Source organism: Clytia hemisphaerica, unplaced genomic scaffold, assembly GCF_902728285.1.
Source record: "Clytia hemisphaerica strain Z4C2 unplaced genomic scaffold, Clytia hemisphaerica genome assembly, whole genome shotgun sequence".
Classification (NCBI taxonomy): Eukaryota; Metazoa; Cnidaria; class Hydrozoa; order Leptothecata; family Clytiidae; genus Clytia; species Clytia hemisphaerica.
The window spans coordinates 532596-545731 of record NW_027103826.1 but is presented as its reverse complement, the minus strand read 5'-3'; the positions used below and the strand labels follow the sequence as shown (position 1 = coordinate 545731).

The 13136-nt window shown below is 35.6% G+C and overlaps 2 long non-coding RNA genes across 3 annotated transcripts; one reads left to right on the top strand and one right to left on the bottom strand.

The window, feature by feature from the left end:
• Nucleotides 1–364: 364 nt before the first annotated feature.
• On the top strand, nucleotides 365–3604 carry LOC136806756 (uncharacterized). 2 transcript variants are annotated; one of them, XR_010846603.1, is made up of 3 exons: nucleotides 365–489; nucleotides 606–760; nucleotides 1231–3604. It is a non-coding gene; the product is annotated as an uncharacterized lncRNA (long non-coding RNA). The 2 variants fall into 2 exon arrangements; XR_010846602.1 differs by having other exon boundaries at nucleotides 366–489; nucleotides 606–747.
• Nucleotides 3605–10023: 6419 nt separating this feature from the next.
• Nucleotides 10024–13074, bottom strand: LOC136806755 (uncharacterized). The gene is made up of 2 exons (XR_010846601.1): nucleotides 12703–13074; nucleotides 10024–12327 (listed from the first exon to the last, which is right to left on the bottom strand). It is a non-coding gene; the product is annotated as an uncharacterized lncRNA (long non-coding RNA).
• Nucleotides 13075–13136: the final 62 nt, after the last annotated feature.

Below are 13136 nucleotides of genomic sequence, written 5' to 3'. Positions count from 1 at the left end.
AACGCAGAATCAATTGAACGCTCAAACGCAATTGAATCGCGATCAAATATTACCCAGGATTTGTCCACTCGATTGAGATTCAATTGCGTTCGACAATCAAATCGCAATTATTCTATATCGCTTTCGGTTCGATTGCAATTTTCTTTTAAGCTTGTTCAATTTACACCATCTGGAAATAGCAACATATTGCTAAGATTGCAGCCAATGAGAAGTATGAATAGAATTAGGCAAGTCACTTTGGATTGGCTACTTTGCTTTCAAAGTTGGTATTTTGCTTCGCCTTCAATATGGCTGCCACCACCGTCTATAGACCTTTTCGCCATTGATGACATTTTATATGCTAGTAGCCATTTTTAGCCCGTTTCATCTTTCATATTTCAAATCTTTTATTTTAGAAATTACAAAAACAAATTTACGTTGCAAATCTTCAAATAATGGGTAAACCATATGATGGATCAAGTCTTGATGATAACCATTCTTTATGGGAAGGTATATTTTGCCAGCTTTTGTATCTATTTTCATTAATTTGTACCTTCCTTGAAACTTACCCTGTCTTGTTTTAAAAGTTAAACTATTTATTGAAGATTCTTTAATTATATTTTCAGAAATCGATAACCAGACGAATGCAGTGTTGGATAATATTATAATACAGTGGTGTGGCAGAGGGTATTTTCTTCTGTGTGTCATTCCGGTTACAACAAGATAATATAACAATCGTTCGATTCTTTGAGCATGGTTCTTACAAAGGTGCGATGAAAAGGTAAATATAGTGCGTTCATTCTAACTTGGTTGATGTCTTTTTTAAAAACACTCAATTTCCATTGTTTTCGACGGTTGAAAGAAAAGAATTCCACTTGAAAGTCATTAACGATTAACCAAGTTAGAGTGAACGCATTATAACGTTTTATTTAAATTCGATTTTTGTCGTCAGTGATAACTTGTGGCATGATAAATACATCTTTTATTTTTATATCTTTATTCACAGAATTATATTCTGTTTATTAGGGGAGATTTCTTTCTCGTATTGAATATTACTCATTAGTGTTCACAAAATGATCTGTAGGCAACGTATGCTAGACGACTTATTTCAGAAGAAAATAGGACGTCGAAAATAGCATCAGTATCTTGACAAACAAAAATGAAATTTTTTGGCTTTCAATAAAAGCACTTTAAATAAACGACGTAGCAAGAACTTTAACATCGATGACGTCTCATTTTTCACATTTTCAGTACGATGCAAGAGACCATTAACACTATGATCGAAGACGAAAACTCGCATTACATTGAAGTCTACAACTACATCGACCATGATGTGGAGAACAAATTAAAACGGGAATCTCTACTCAAAATGAAGAAAGGTGAAAAGACGAATATCGTTTCTATACGTTTCCTTCGACTAAAATGACAGAGTTATAACAACTTCGACGAACTTTAACAGTCCGTGATACGTAATTTCTTTCATCTTACAGCAAGTTGTTAGTCTTTTTGTAGATGGTGGCTTTCATTTTTCGGGACTTATGATATTTTTGAAATGTACAATATTTACGACTTCCAACCCTGACCATAACTAAAATAACGAGTCTCGGTAATTTTCTAGTTGGTGAGTTGGGGAGGTGGGTAGTTGCAAGTTTCGAGTTGGGGAGTTGCTATAAAATTACGGCAACCGAAAACTATAGAGTTAAATTCATGTAGTTCAAAAGTACAAATTTCAAATAAGCCAGTACCAACCATATTATTGGCCTTTAAGATCCTGAAAATAGTAAGGTGCTGGCTAGCAAAGCCAAAATAATTAGTATTTCTGAAAATGTCATTGTCATAATGCTGACATGACACTTTCTTGTAAAAATATTGACAAAATCTTTAAATATAATGATTATCAAGGAAATTCCCCGAAAAATATTAATCATACAGGATATAAGTTGACAGTCATTTTAGCCTTATAAAGTACGTAGAGTTAGCATATAGAGCTAGAAAAACAATGACGCTTTCTTTTGTCATTTTATCATTTTATCATTAGGATTGACACTTTTTATAAAAATTTTGATGAAACTATAAATAAATGGATATGAATTGACAGTAGAAAATAGCTTTCGATGCTCTCAACGCACGTGTTTCAGGGAAATGAGCATATAACGTGTTATATGTATTATACGTCTTACATATATTATATATTACTCTCATATTACATTTACTTTCAAAATATACTTTTGATGTATGTTACTCTTTTTCGGTAGCCGGTAATTTTTCAACTCCCCAACTCGCGACTAGAATAGTTTCCAAACTCATAAATAACCTATCCTAACTCGAACAGAAAATCTAATTTGTTGGAACTACAGAGTTTGCTATATAATCTATTTTCAGAATCTTCAAATATTCAATGTTTTTTTTGTTTTTATAAAACTTTCGAAATTCAAAAGTTAATGGCCAGATCACAAACACTGTATGCAAGTACTCCAAGTAAAAACGTCATGGAAAATTGATTTCGCATAGACTTCACAGCATAGTTCCTAGGGGAGTACTTTTTTCTGTAGGGGGTAATATTTCCTAGGAGAAATGTACTCCCGGGAGTACTTTTATCCTAGGAAATAAGTATTGGGGAGTACTTAAAGCCATATTGACATTACTTTTTCCCGATGTCTGAATTGCTCCTTCAAAAACGCTGAGCTTGCACAAACGAGGCATTTCTTCGACCAATCATCAAAACAAAAAAGCGCGCTTAACGTCAGTTAATTGATCGATTCGACACTACGATGTCTTCTTTATGATAAAAGATTTTGACGACCAGATTGTTTGCAATGTTTTGACTTCAAAATGTTGTACAAGAATTGGAATGAACCGTCTGCGTTTTTAATGGAGTTTTGCAATGCTTTTGCAGAATAAGCAAACAGATCTATGGACAGATATACTGGCTTCAAATCTGGGAAATAAGTATTGGGGAGTACTTTTTTTCGGGGAGTACTTTTTTCCTGTGACACCGGAACTCGTAAAAATATTTTTCGTATCATGGTCGGAACCATGAGATAACTATTACATATTCTGTTCTGTTCTGTTCTATAATCTCATGGTTGATTGAAATTCGATTGACGTTTTTGCTTACGTTAATTTGTAATTTCCCGCGAACTTGTAATTTCCCTCCTAGCTTTTGTAATTTCCCTCTTAGATTTTGTAATTTCCCGCAAAAGTGAAATTTTCATCGTTTGGAAATTCATCACCTTTTTCGACTTTCTTACTAACTTCAAAGGCTCAAGTAAATGGAATACTATCCAATTAAAACTCGATTCGCGTTTCCATGACTTTTTTGAGACCTCCTTTTAAAATTTCAGATTGATTTCCAGTGTTAAATTGACGTCTTTCAGAATTGTTAGAATTTCAATCCAAACCATGAGATTAACCAGGAATCCCATGCTTATTGGATAAATTACCCTTGGTCAAATTTCGTAATGTTTTAAATTTCCCTCGTTGCACTCAGGAAATTTCAAAAAATTTCAAAATTGACCTCGGGAAATTTATCCCGAATTTCCCTTATAACCATGAGGTTACTAATACTAATTTTATTTTTTCCTTATTTAAAGACAAAGAATACAAATGTAATTCATAAAAACAATCATGCTGTTGCTTGATTTCTTGTCCCTTACCACTTCCCTTCCCGTTTTCCTTTATTGTTAATTCACCAATTAAAACATATCAAATCAACCACGAAGTTTGAGAATTTTTTCCTCTGAGAATAAGATCCCTGAAGTTGAACTATACGCTTTTTTAAGAAGAATAGTGTATTTCGGCTGAAAGTTAAATTGCCATGTTTCTTATAACATAAATATCAAAAGCATCGAGGCCTGCAATGCTTTTATGCATCTCGAGAAGAGTGTATTTAAAGCCCCGAAAGGGCAAGAAGTGATTGTGATAGTTCTTGTTACGGTTTTTTTGCCTGGATGCGGGTCTAGATGGGAAATTAAGTGGCTTCATTTCCCGCTACATGTTTCGAGTTTAGCGCTATAGTCCTCTAGAATTAGTTTTTAAACTTGAAGAAAATAAATTTCACCCGAGATTTAAGCTAAAATTGCAACAAAAATTTTGTAAATTGTAACCAAAAATTGCAATAGAAGATTAGAAGACACGGAAAGGCTGACCCCGGGGGGGGGGGGTACTTGGACAAGGGATACGGGGAGGTTCCGCTGGTCAGGGTACATTTTTTCGCCTCCACCAGTCCCACGTAGGGTTGCGAAAAACACCAAAATAGAAAATCAGTCCCTCGCAGGGTATCTATTTTGGAAATTTTGGGACAAAATCAGAAAATTTGGGAATTTCAGTCCCAATCAGGGTCACTTCTTTCGCAAATTTTGGCAAAATTTTTCAAAAAACGAGTCCCACGTAGGGTACAATGAAAATAAAAATATTAACTACCAAAATTAATTTTATTTTCATTTTTCAAATTTTAGGGTCGGTTGGGCCCGTAAAACAACTAATCAAATTGGTCTCGCCTTATCGATTTTTTTTTCTTTATTAATTATTATAAGAAATCACAGGCGCACTAACGAACATATATTACATTATATCAGTTAGTCAACACGCATTTTGTGTAGTTCTTCAAAAATGGTTGAAATTTAGCAAAATCAAAAACATGAACGAAAAAACCGACAAAAAGCAAGAAAAACAACCATTTGAAGAAGCTAAACAAAACCAAACATGCACTCCCACCTCCTGCTCAGATGATGATGACCAAAACCGTCTAAAATGCCGAAAATGCCACCGCATGGTACACTACGAGTGCACACAATTACCGCTTTATCAGCTGCAAATTTTTGCCAACACTTATAACGAACAATATCTATGTCAGAATTGCGTGCGGATAACACGATCTCTAATGAGTAAAATAGGTGAGAACTCGTATCATATGATGCAGAGGGAGATTGAGAAGAAGGACGACGTCATTAAAAAGCTCAAAAACCAGCTAGCCAAGAACCGCAGCCTTAAGAACGATATCGAAAACATCTTAACCAATAAGATGGCTGACTTTGAAATAAAAACCAAGCAGATTATAAAAGAAGAAATAAAGCAAACGACGAATTACATAGAAAAAACATCAGAAAAAACATACGCTGAAATAACTAAGAAACACAAGGATAATTTCAAATCAGCAGTGAGAGAACACCAACAAGAAAACAAGAATGAAGAAAGAGACATCGAATCAAGAAAACGAAATATTATTATACATGGAATGGTGGAATTAGAGGTAGACAACAAAGAGGAGCAACAGGAACAAGACAAAATAGATATTGAAGGTATACTAGGTAACATTGGCGTCCAAGATATCAAACTGTCCCACCATCATCGCATTGGACAAAACCGAAAAGGGCTACATTGGCGTCCAATCAAGTTGATCTTAAAAAGTATAGAGGAAAAAGAACGGATAATGCAAAATCTGCATAAGCTGAAACGATTCAATGAAATTGGTGGCTTTAGCATCACAGACGACTTCACCATCAACGAAAGAAAAATTATTAAAGATATGTGCCAAAAGGCGAAAAAAATGAATTCAAAAAATGATGATTCCGTTTGGCATGTAAGAGGAAGCCCTAGAACAAACCTTCGCCTAGTTCGAAAACCTAGGACAAAGACCAAAACAACGTCTTCTCTTCTGTCCATATCTTCTGACGACTGGACGACAGATGAAGAATTAGACAATTTATAAATCTAAAATTATTTCGTAGAGGTCGATAGACCTGTGAAATATAATTCTATGAATATAATATTACAAAACACTGTCGATTAAGAAAGACCACGCCCTGATTGTCCGGAACATCAAAAACATGAGAGGTCTCAAAAATTCAAAAGTTTCGTTTTTCATAATACATAAATAGTTCTGTTTTTAAAATATGCTCTAATCATTTCAATTTTGACTAAAATTGAGTGAAACGAAAAAGATATAAAGAAGATGAAATTACAGTCGACACTCCCTCCAGAAAATCGTTATCTTTGACTGAAAAAGCTCGAGATAGTATATGTTCAAACTAGCGAGTGTTTGAGATAAAGAATGCGAGTGACGTAGAAGTTCGAGAGGGTATAATTTTCGCACGTACTAATTTTCGCGCAGTTTAATAAATGCGCAAAATTTAATACCAAAAATATGCGCAGTGTTAAGGTGCGCGAAGATTAATACTGAATTTTCGAATAATCCCTCCAGAAAATCGTAAAATAACCTAAAATTGTAAACAGTTATGCGTAAAAGTGCTAATTTTTGAAAATTATTGCCTCGTGCGCAAAGAATAATGCCTAAAATTTAAATGAAACTCGCTCGTGTGCGAAAATTGATACGCACAAGAATTACTTGAATTTAGGACGTTTACTTTCGCGAGTTGGGCTCTTTCAGAAAAAAACCGTTCAGGGTGGGAGGATACATTGTCCAGGAGTATTGAAAAAAACCCTGAAAAACTACCATGTCCATAGGGTAAATTTACCATGTCCAGGGGAAAGTTTTGGTTTCCAAGGGGTCAATTTGATGCTTGTTCATGTGGGTAAAATATGGGTCCATAAATAGGGGGAAAATCGTTATGTCCATTACCCTGAGCATCAGAGGCTGAGTTTTCAAATCAACCTCTGACGACCAAGTGAAGAAATTTTACTGCGCATGTGTCAATCTAATAGCTATAAAAAGAATCAAAGATGAAGAGCAAATTTTACCATATTAATGTCTAGTAGACTGTATCAGTATGCATGTTTACTATTTATGAATTCCCTAGAAGCCTCCAAGTGCAATTGAAATGAGTTTCGTTAAAAGGAAATCTTTTAATGATTCCCAATTGTCTGATAGTAATTACTTAACTATCAATTATGGTAATGTTACGTCATTGAAATGGAATTAATAGAAAGACTTTTATGTTATGATTCTCTATCACTGACTCTTTTGTAGACTTTTGTGAAAGCATGTGAGATAAAGCTTTGTTATGTTTTCAGCGACGGGAATTACAATGTCAACTTTGAACTTAATCCAAGATCTTGGATTGTCGTCATGGTTACTTATTGTTTTCGTTGATGCGCGAAGAATAGAATCGCAATTGGTCTTCACAGCCTACGTAATATGATTTGTAAGCTGTGATTTTCACGGTATATGCCCATGGGTAAAGCACGAAAAAAATATATATCCTTCACCCCCCCCCCCCCCATGAATTGTTTTTTTTCTGGAAGAGCCCATTTAACGAAAAAAGTGCCTAGTGACAAAAATATTTGGTTCTATGGGTATTTTGTACTTTGCAGACTGGGCTGTAAAATACACATGGACCGAGGGGGTTCATGTGTATTTTACAGCCCGGTCTGCAAACGGAAGTCGGGAACTTCAAGAGCTTTTGACTTGAAATTTTCACCAATGATTAATATTGACCATTAAAGACAATATGCAAAATCAGTTTGGCCACCTGTTTGGTTGGTATTTTACAGACTGGTTAGTATTTTACCCATAATGCTCACTTTCTGCATAACCACTGATCTGATAAAGTTATCAAAAAATTTCGCTTAGGGGGGGGGGCTCACGAAGGGTTAGATAGTTAAAGTTCTGGTATTGAACAAAAAATTAATAATACAGTCAACGCTCCCTAATTCGACGTTCTACTATTTATACTACGTTCTACTACCGTTTTCGATCAAATTTAAAATCCCCGTCAACATGAAACTCTTATAATCCTACTGTAGGAAAATGATAAGTACTCCGATGTTTAGCAAAAAATTGTAAATATTTCATTATGAATGCGCATCAATGAAATATAAGCCCGAAGGGCTAGAAGCTAATCTTCAACCTTTCTCAGGCAAGAAAAAATGACCTTTAAAATGTGCGCCGCTTTTTTGACGAAGGATTGAATCTAGCGGTTTCTTTGTTTTCGACTTAAGCATTTTTCAAAATCTGGCGGTAAATTTTAATTCCAATCCGCCGTTTGTATGAAAACACGCGGACCTCCCAAGATCAGGCAACTTATGTAGCATTTAAATGGCTTTCAAATCCTACATAGGAGATTCGCTTCTAGCCCTTTGGGCTTGTATTTCATTGGTATTGTCGTTTAGTCGTTTACGCCAAAATTGGCTCGAAATTTAAAAAACTGAAAAAACTACCCCTAAGTTTTAACCGAAGGAGGGTGTGCCAAATTTCAGCTCCGTAGACCAATTATTCCGCTTTCTACGCTGCCCCAAAGTTCGCGGACAGACGCAGACATACATACATTCTGAGATTCTAGCTCAACTGACTGACTGAAGTTGAGAATTCTTTTCTACAAAAATTAGTATTGTAGTAGTATTCATGAAGTCTTCGAAATCTGCCAAAACATATTTAGCTTGCGAAGGAGGTTGCTCTACACGGCAAAAAACTCTTCATTCCTAAACTTACCTTACGATTGAGCCTTCTCTGATCCTTCTGAGTACCCATCACTCTGGGATTTACAATTGAGCCTTCCCTCTCCTCGGTGAGCGAGCGAAGCGAGCATAATTATCATGTTAAAGAGTCGTCTCGGACGACGTCGGGACGGCTAGTTGTACGTAAAAGTGGTATTTTTTGGGAAGTAAATGCCTCGTGCGCGAAAATTAATACCCAAAAGTTGGAATCGAATTCGCTTATGCGCGAAAATGAATACACGCGAAATAAATTTTTTCTCAGTGCGCGAAAATTAATACGCGCGAAAATTTCTACCTTTAAGGTAATTCTGACTACCCATCACCCTGGACTTACAATCGGGCCTTCTCTTATTCCGCACGCCTATCACCCTGGGTTTACAATGGGCCTTCCCTTATCCCGAATACCCGTCAACCCTGGTTTACAATCGGGCCTTCCCTTATCCCAAACGTCTATCACTGCGAGTCTACACTTATAATGAGTGCCTGCCATTATCCTGTTTACAGTTGGGCCTTCAAATGTATACTGAAGTTGAGCCCATTTTTTCATCTATTATTTCTCGAAATTTCGCGATTTTTAGACCTCGCAAAAGTTTGTACGCCTAAAGTACTTTCGACTGAGTGCATTTTCTCGGGAAAAAGTTTTTCTAGTCGTTTTAAAAGCATAATTAAGTACCGGTCTGCGTGAATAACCTAGTCAGTTTGTTCGAAATAGTGAGGGGAAATCAGTTTTGCCTATCTTAAGGGAATAAATTAATGTGAGAATAAATTAGTGCGGAATAAATTAATGCGAATTTGGCCCTTTTTCGCAAAATTAAATTCCGCAAAACTTGAAAATTTCGGTCGTTCGCATTAATAAATTCCGCATTTCTTTTTGATAGAAATCAAGACTCTTGAACAGTATGTTCTTGAGAACAGCAACACGACGGTAACCTGAGATCAGATTGTCATTGCTTTCTGCCCACCACGCTGACGACTCTAAAGGGTGGGTGAAAACAAACAATCTGAGGAATATCCAATCTCATTTTCCGAAGGTCCGTGCATCGCAACGAGAGGATTGGTAATGACAACTAAGTTGCGAGACAAAGTGTAGTTCTTGCTCACCCAACCGTGAGTTGGGTAAACGAGACACGATCTCGGCGCTGATATAGGGCGCCGTATCAGGAAAATTTAGTTTTTGACATTCCGGCGCACAACAAGATTCTTGTGGTAGAATTTTTTTTTTCGGGACTATTTTCCTCAGATGTATAATTTTCAAGCGTCTTCAGAAGTTCACCGAGGGGCGTTGAGAAAACACACAGATATGGTTGGCAATCGCCGTAACCGTTCGATGTCAACAACAGTTGATGATAGCTAAAGAAGAAGTAAAAAGTAAGTTTTTGAAAGAAACTTTGATATTTTTTTGACCCTTTGAATGATTTTCACCAAAGTTTTTGGCGATTTTAACCAAATTGGAAACACTATTTCGCATTAATTAATTCCGTAAAATCCCTAAAATGAGCCTATTCGCATTAATTTATTCCGCAAAACACAACATTTTTTGGGGGTCACTCGCATTAATAAATTCCGCATTAATTTATTCTCGCATTAATTTATTCCCTTAAGGTAGACTATGGAACATGATTGAGACAAGAATGGGACACAAAATGTAAATACATTTGTCGAAATATATTTACTATACATATTATATATATTATAATGAAGAGACTTAGATCTTAAATAAAAAAACATAACAAAAAATTAGAAATGAAAACAATTAATATATAAATCCTATTACTGGAGCGGAGTTTAGGACTCGTTTGAATACACTCTTCTCGAGATGCATAAATTTATTGATGTCCTCGTTTTCAAACAGATTTCATTGCTCTAAAATTACATATTCACAATGATAATTGTGTTGTTTACACCTCATGAGACATTTTGAATTTCAAGTACTTTTGTTTTAGAGTTAATATTTGCCTTTTGGGAATTCAAATTGGTTTAAATGTATAATTTCATAGCAATGAAATCTGTTTGAAAACGAGGACAACAATAAATTTATGCATCTCGAGAAGAGTGTATTTCAATACATATTTTCCGTAAAATTCAATTAACGTTGACCTGTTTGTTCTTGGCCCCCGTCTTTTCCACCACCTTCAAGTCAGAGTTGAAGAGCTAGAATCTGAGAATCTTGACGTAATCTTTCGGGCTGCCAAGAGAACTGAAAATTACCTTACAGAAATGAAATTATGTACCCGTCTTTCTATGGAACTTGGAAATTATGATGAGATTTAACATTAAAATCATTCAAAAAGTATCCTTGAATCGACTCGAAACCAAAGCACAAGAAGTTGGGCTTTGCAATATGGTCGTACACCGTTCGACAGATCTTATATTGACGAACGGGCCATGGTGAAGTCACCTGAGAAAGTATTAAGTTAATAAAAGAAACTGTAAGTATAAGCGTAAGTCAAAGTATTAAGTTATTTTCAAAAGGACCAATGCAATGCTCTAAGAATCGATAAGATTAGAGGAGCTGATACGCTAGACAAGAATGAAATTCAAAGCGCCGTAATGGCATTTTGTTAAGGGTGTTCAAAAAGTCTGGGAGTACTTTTTCCTGGGAGTACTTATTATCTGTTACACCGGCTTTTAGTAAATTTGACCATGCAAAATCGTTGCTGAATTCGACAACGGTAGAACTCTAAACATAAACTATGAAGTCACATTTGGCAAAGGTGCTGAAAGAGGCGAAGATGATCAGCAAAAAACATTACTCTCGAGTACCTAACAAACGTACAGTAGCAAATAAATGTACATGGTCGAAAATTATGAGGGCGCTTTTTCGGCCAATTTAAGAATCCGCCCTCCGTGATTCAAAAAAAGGGATTCTCCTGTTCTCCGATTCAAAAATTAGCTTCTCATTACCCAAAAGCCTTTGCGTGGTATAAATTAACACTCATCACATGGCGCGGGAAATGGCGCGATTACCATGCCTTCTGTTATTAGTGTAAGGAGCAGACGTTCAAACTTGATGCAATCAGAGGAATGCCGTCACAGGTAATCTCTAGACTATGCCAAAGCAGAAACCTCTCAAATACCCACTAAACCATTTTTTCAATTCAAACAGTGTGCGAAATAGATGGAAATTCATATCCATGTACAAAAAGTTAATGCCACAAAGTCTAACAAGTATCGGCAAAAGCAAATCGCTAAAACAGCTTTATATATCCATGCACACTGTTTACGAAAAATTGATGGAAAAGCCTCCGCCAGGGAAGAAGTTTTTTTCATGTTCAAACAATATGAAAGGTCTTTGAAAAATAATCTTAAATGGAGGATTGTTGTAAAAGGAAATGGATTTTGCCAAACCCATTTGTCTCGCAATTCTGGAGAATGCAAAGGATTTACAGCAAGTTTACATCATATCCTTTTTAAAATTCAAATTTTGGCATACCAAGGCTACTCGACACATGAATTACCCATGAATTGCGATATCTAAGTAACGTAACATTTCAGTGAGTGACATTTTAAAGTAATAAGAAATCTAGACTCTGAGGTTTTTTTAGCTGGTTGGATCATACGGGGGTCCATGTACAAAACAGCGGCATGTATCAGTACTTTGTAGCAAATTTCAATTTTAAATACCCACCCACCCCTATAGTACAAAATGTACAAAATACTATCCAGTAAGACCTTTTAAAAGGGTCCAATGAGGGATCGCATGCAGATCCCTGGTATGGTAGAAAAAGTTCAATGTAACCAACAAATAATTAAAAATGATGTACCAACTAAAAATGAATCAGGTACTTCTCAACAATGTATAATACATACAACAATGTCCAAAACGAAACGGTTATACCAGTTGTCAAAATGAACATAATCCACCATCTAATTTTAATACGATAATCGCCATCTTTTTGGTTATGTTGTTTAGATTATCCCACAATCGATCATACCATATTCAACATACGATCCCTGAAAAAAAATTTAAAAATATCTTTTCAATTGTGGGTTGTTTCCAAATACTTTTATGTGGAATCCCCAGGAAGATAGGGGAGAATCATTTTCTAGGCCAAGGGAGGAGACCAAAACTTTATTGACAGAAATGGTAATATTTCAAGGTAACTGTCAAAAAAGGGCGGGCGCTGGCCTGCCTTTCTATAATTTGGTCTGGATGACTGAAGTGTGATGTATTTTAAAGACCAGATAAAAGCAAAAATTGGCTGGCACTCATTCATTAATTGATTTGGAATTTGTAATCAACAGCTGGCAATAATTCAAATCAATTAATGAAAACAGAACTGATGACTGAGCGAAATTTAACTGTAGTGAACAAAAATTTAAATTTACCCAATTTTTAGGAAATTGTAGCCTGAAGATTTTGAAGACTCAGCATTGCGCTATGATTACATCATTTAATCTTCCCAAATATGGAAAATTCCAAAGCGGTGCATCTGTAACAATAACAAAAATATTGCGTGAACAACTTGCAATTTCGTTTACATCTGTCTTGATTACCTTGGCGCGCCAAGCTCTGTAGTGACATTGAGATGAGTTGGATGAGACCGGAATGTGAAAGGTATACAACCTGAGTAAAGTCTCCAATAACGCTAAAAACAAGAGATTAAATTTCATCATTCACCAAACTGATAAAACATGTATGATTCTTCAAATTTCAGTCTTTACATTACTTTTAAGCCTTTCCTGATTGCCCAAGTACATTAAAAAGAAATTCTGGGAATTTTTTCAAAACGTGTTTGTCTGCTACAGTTTGCTAAAAATAT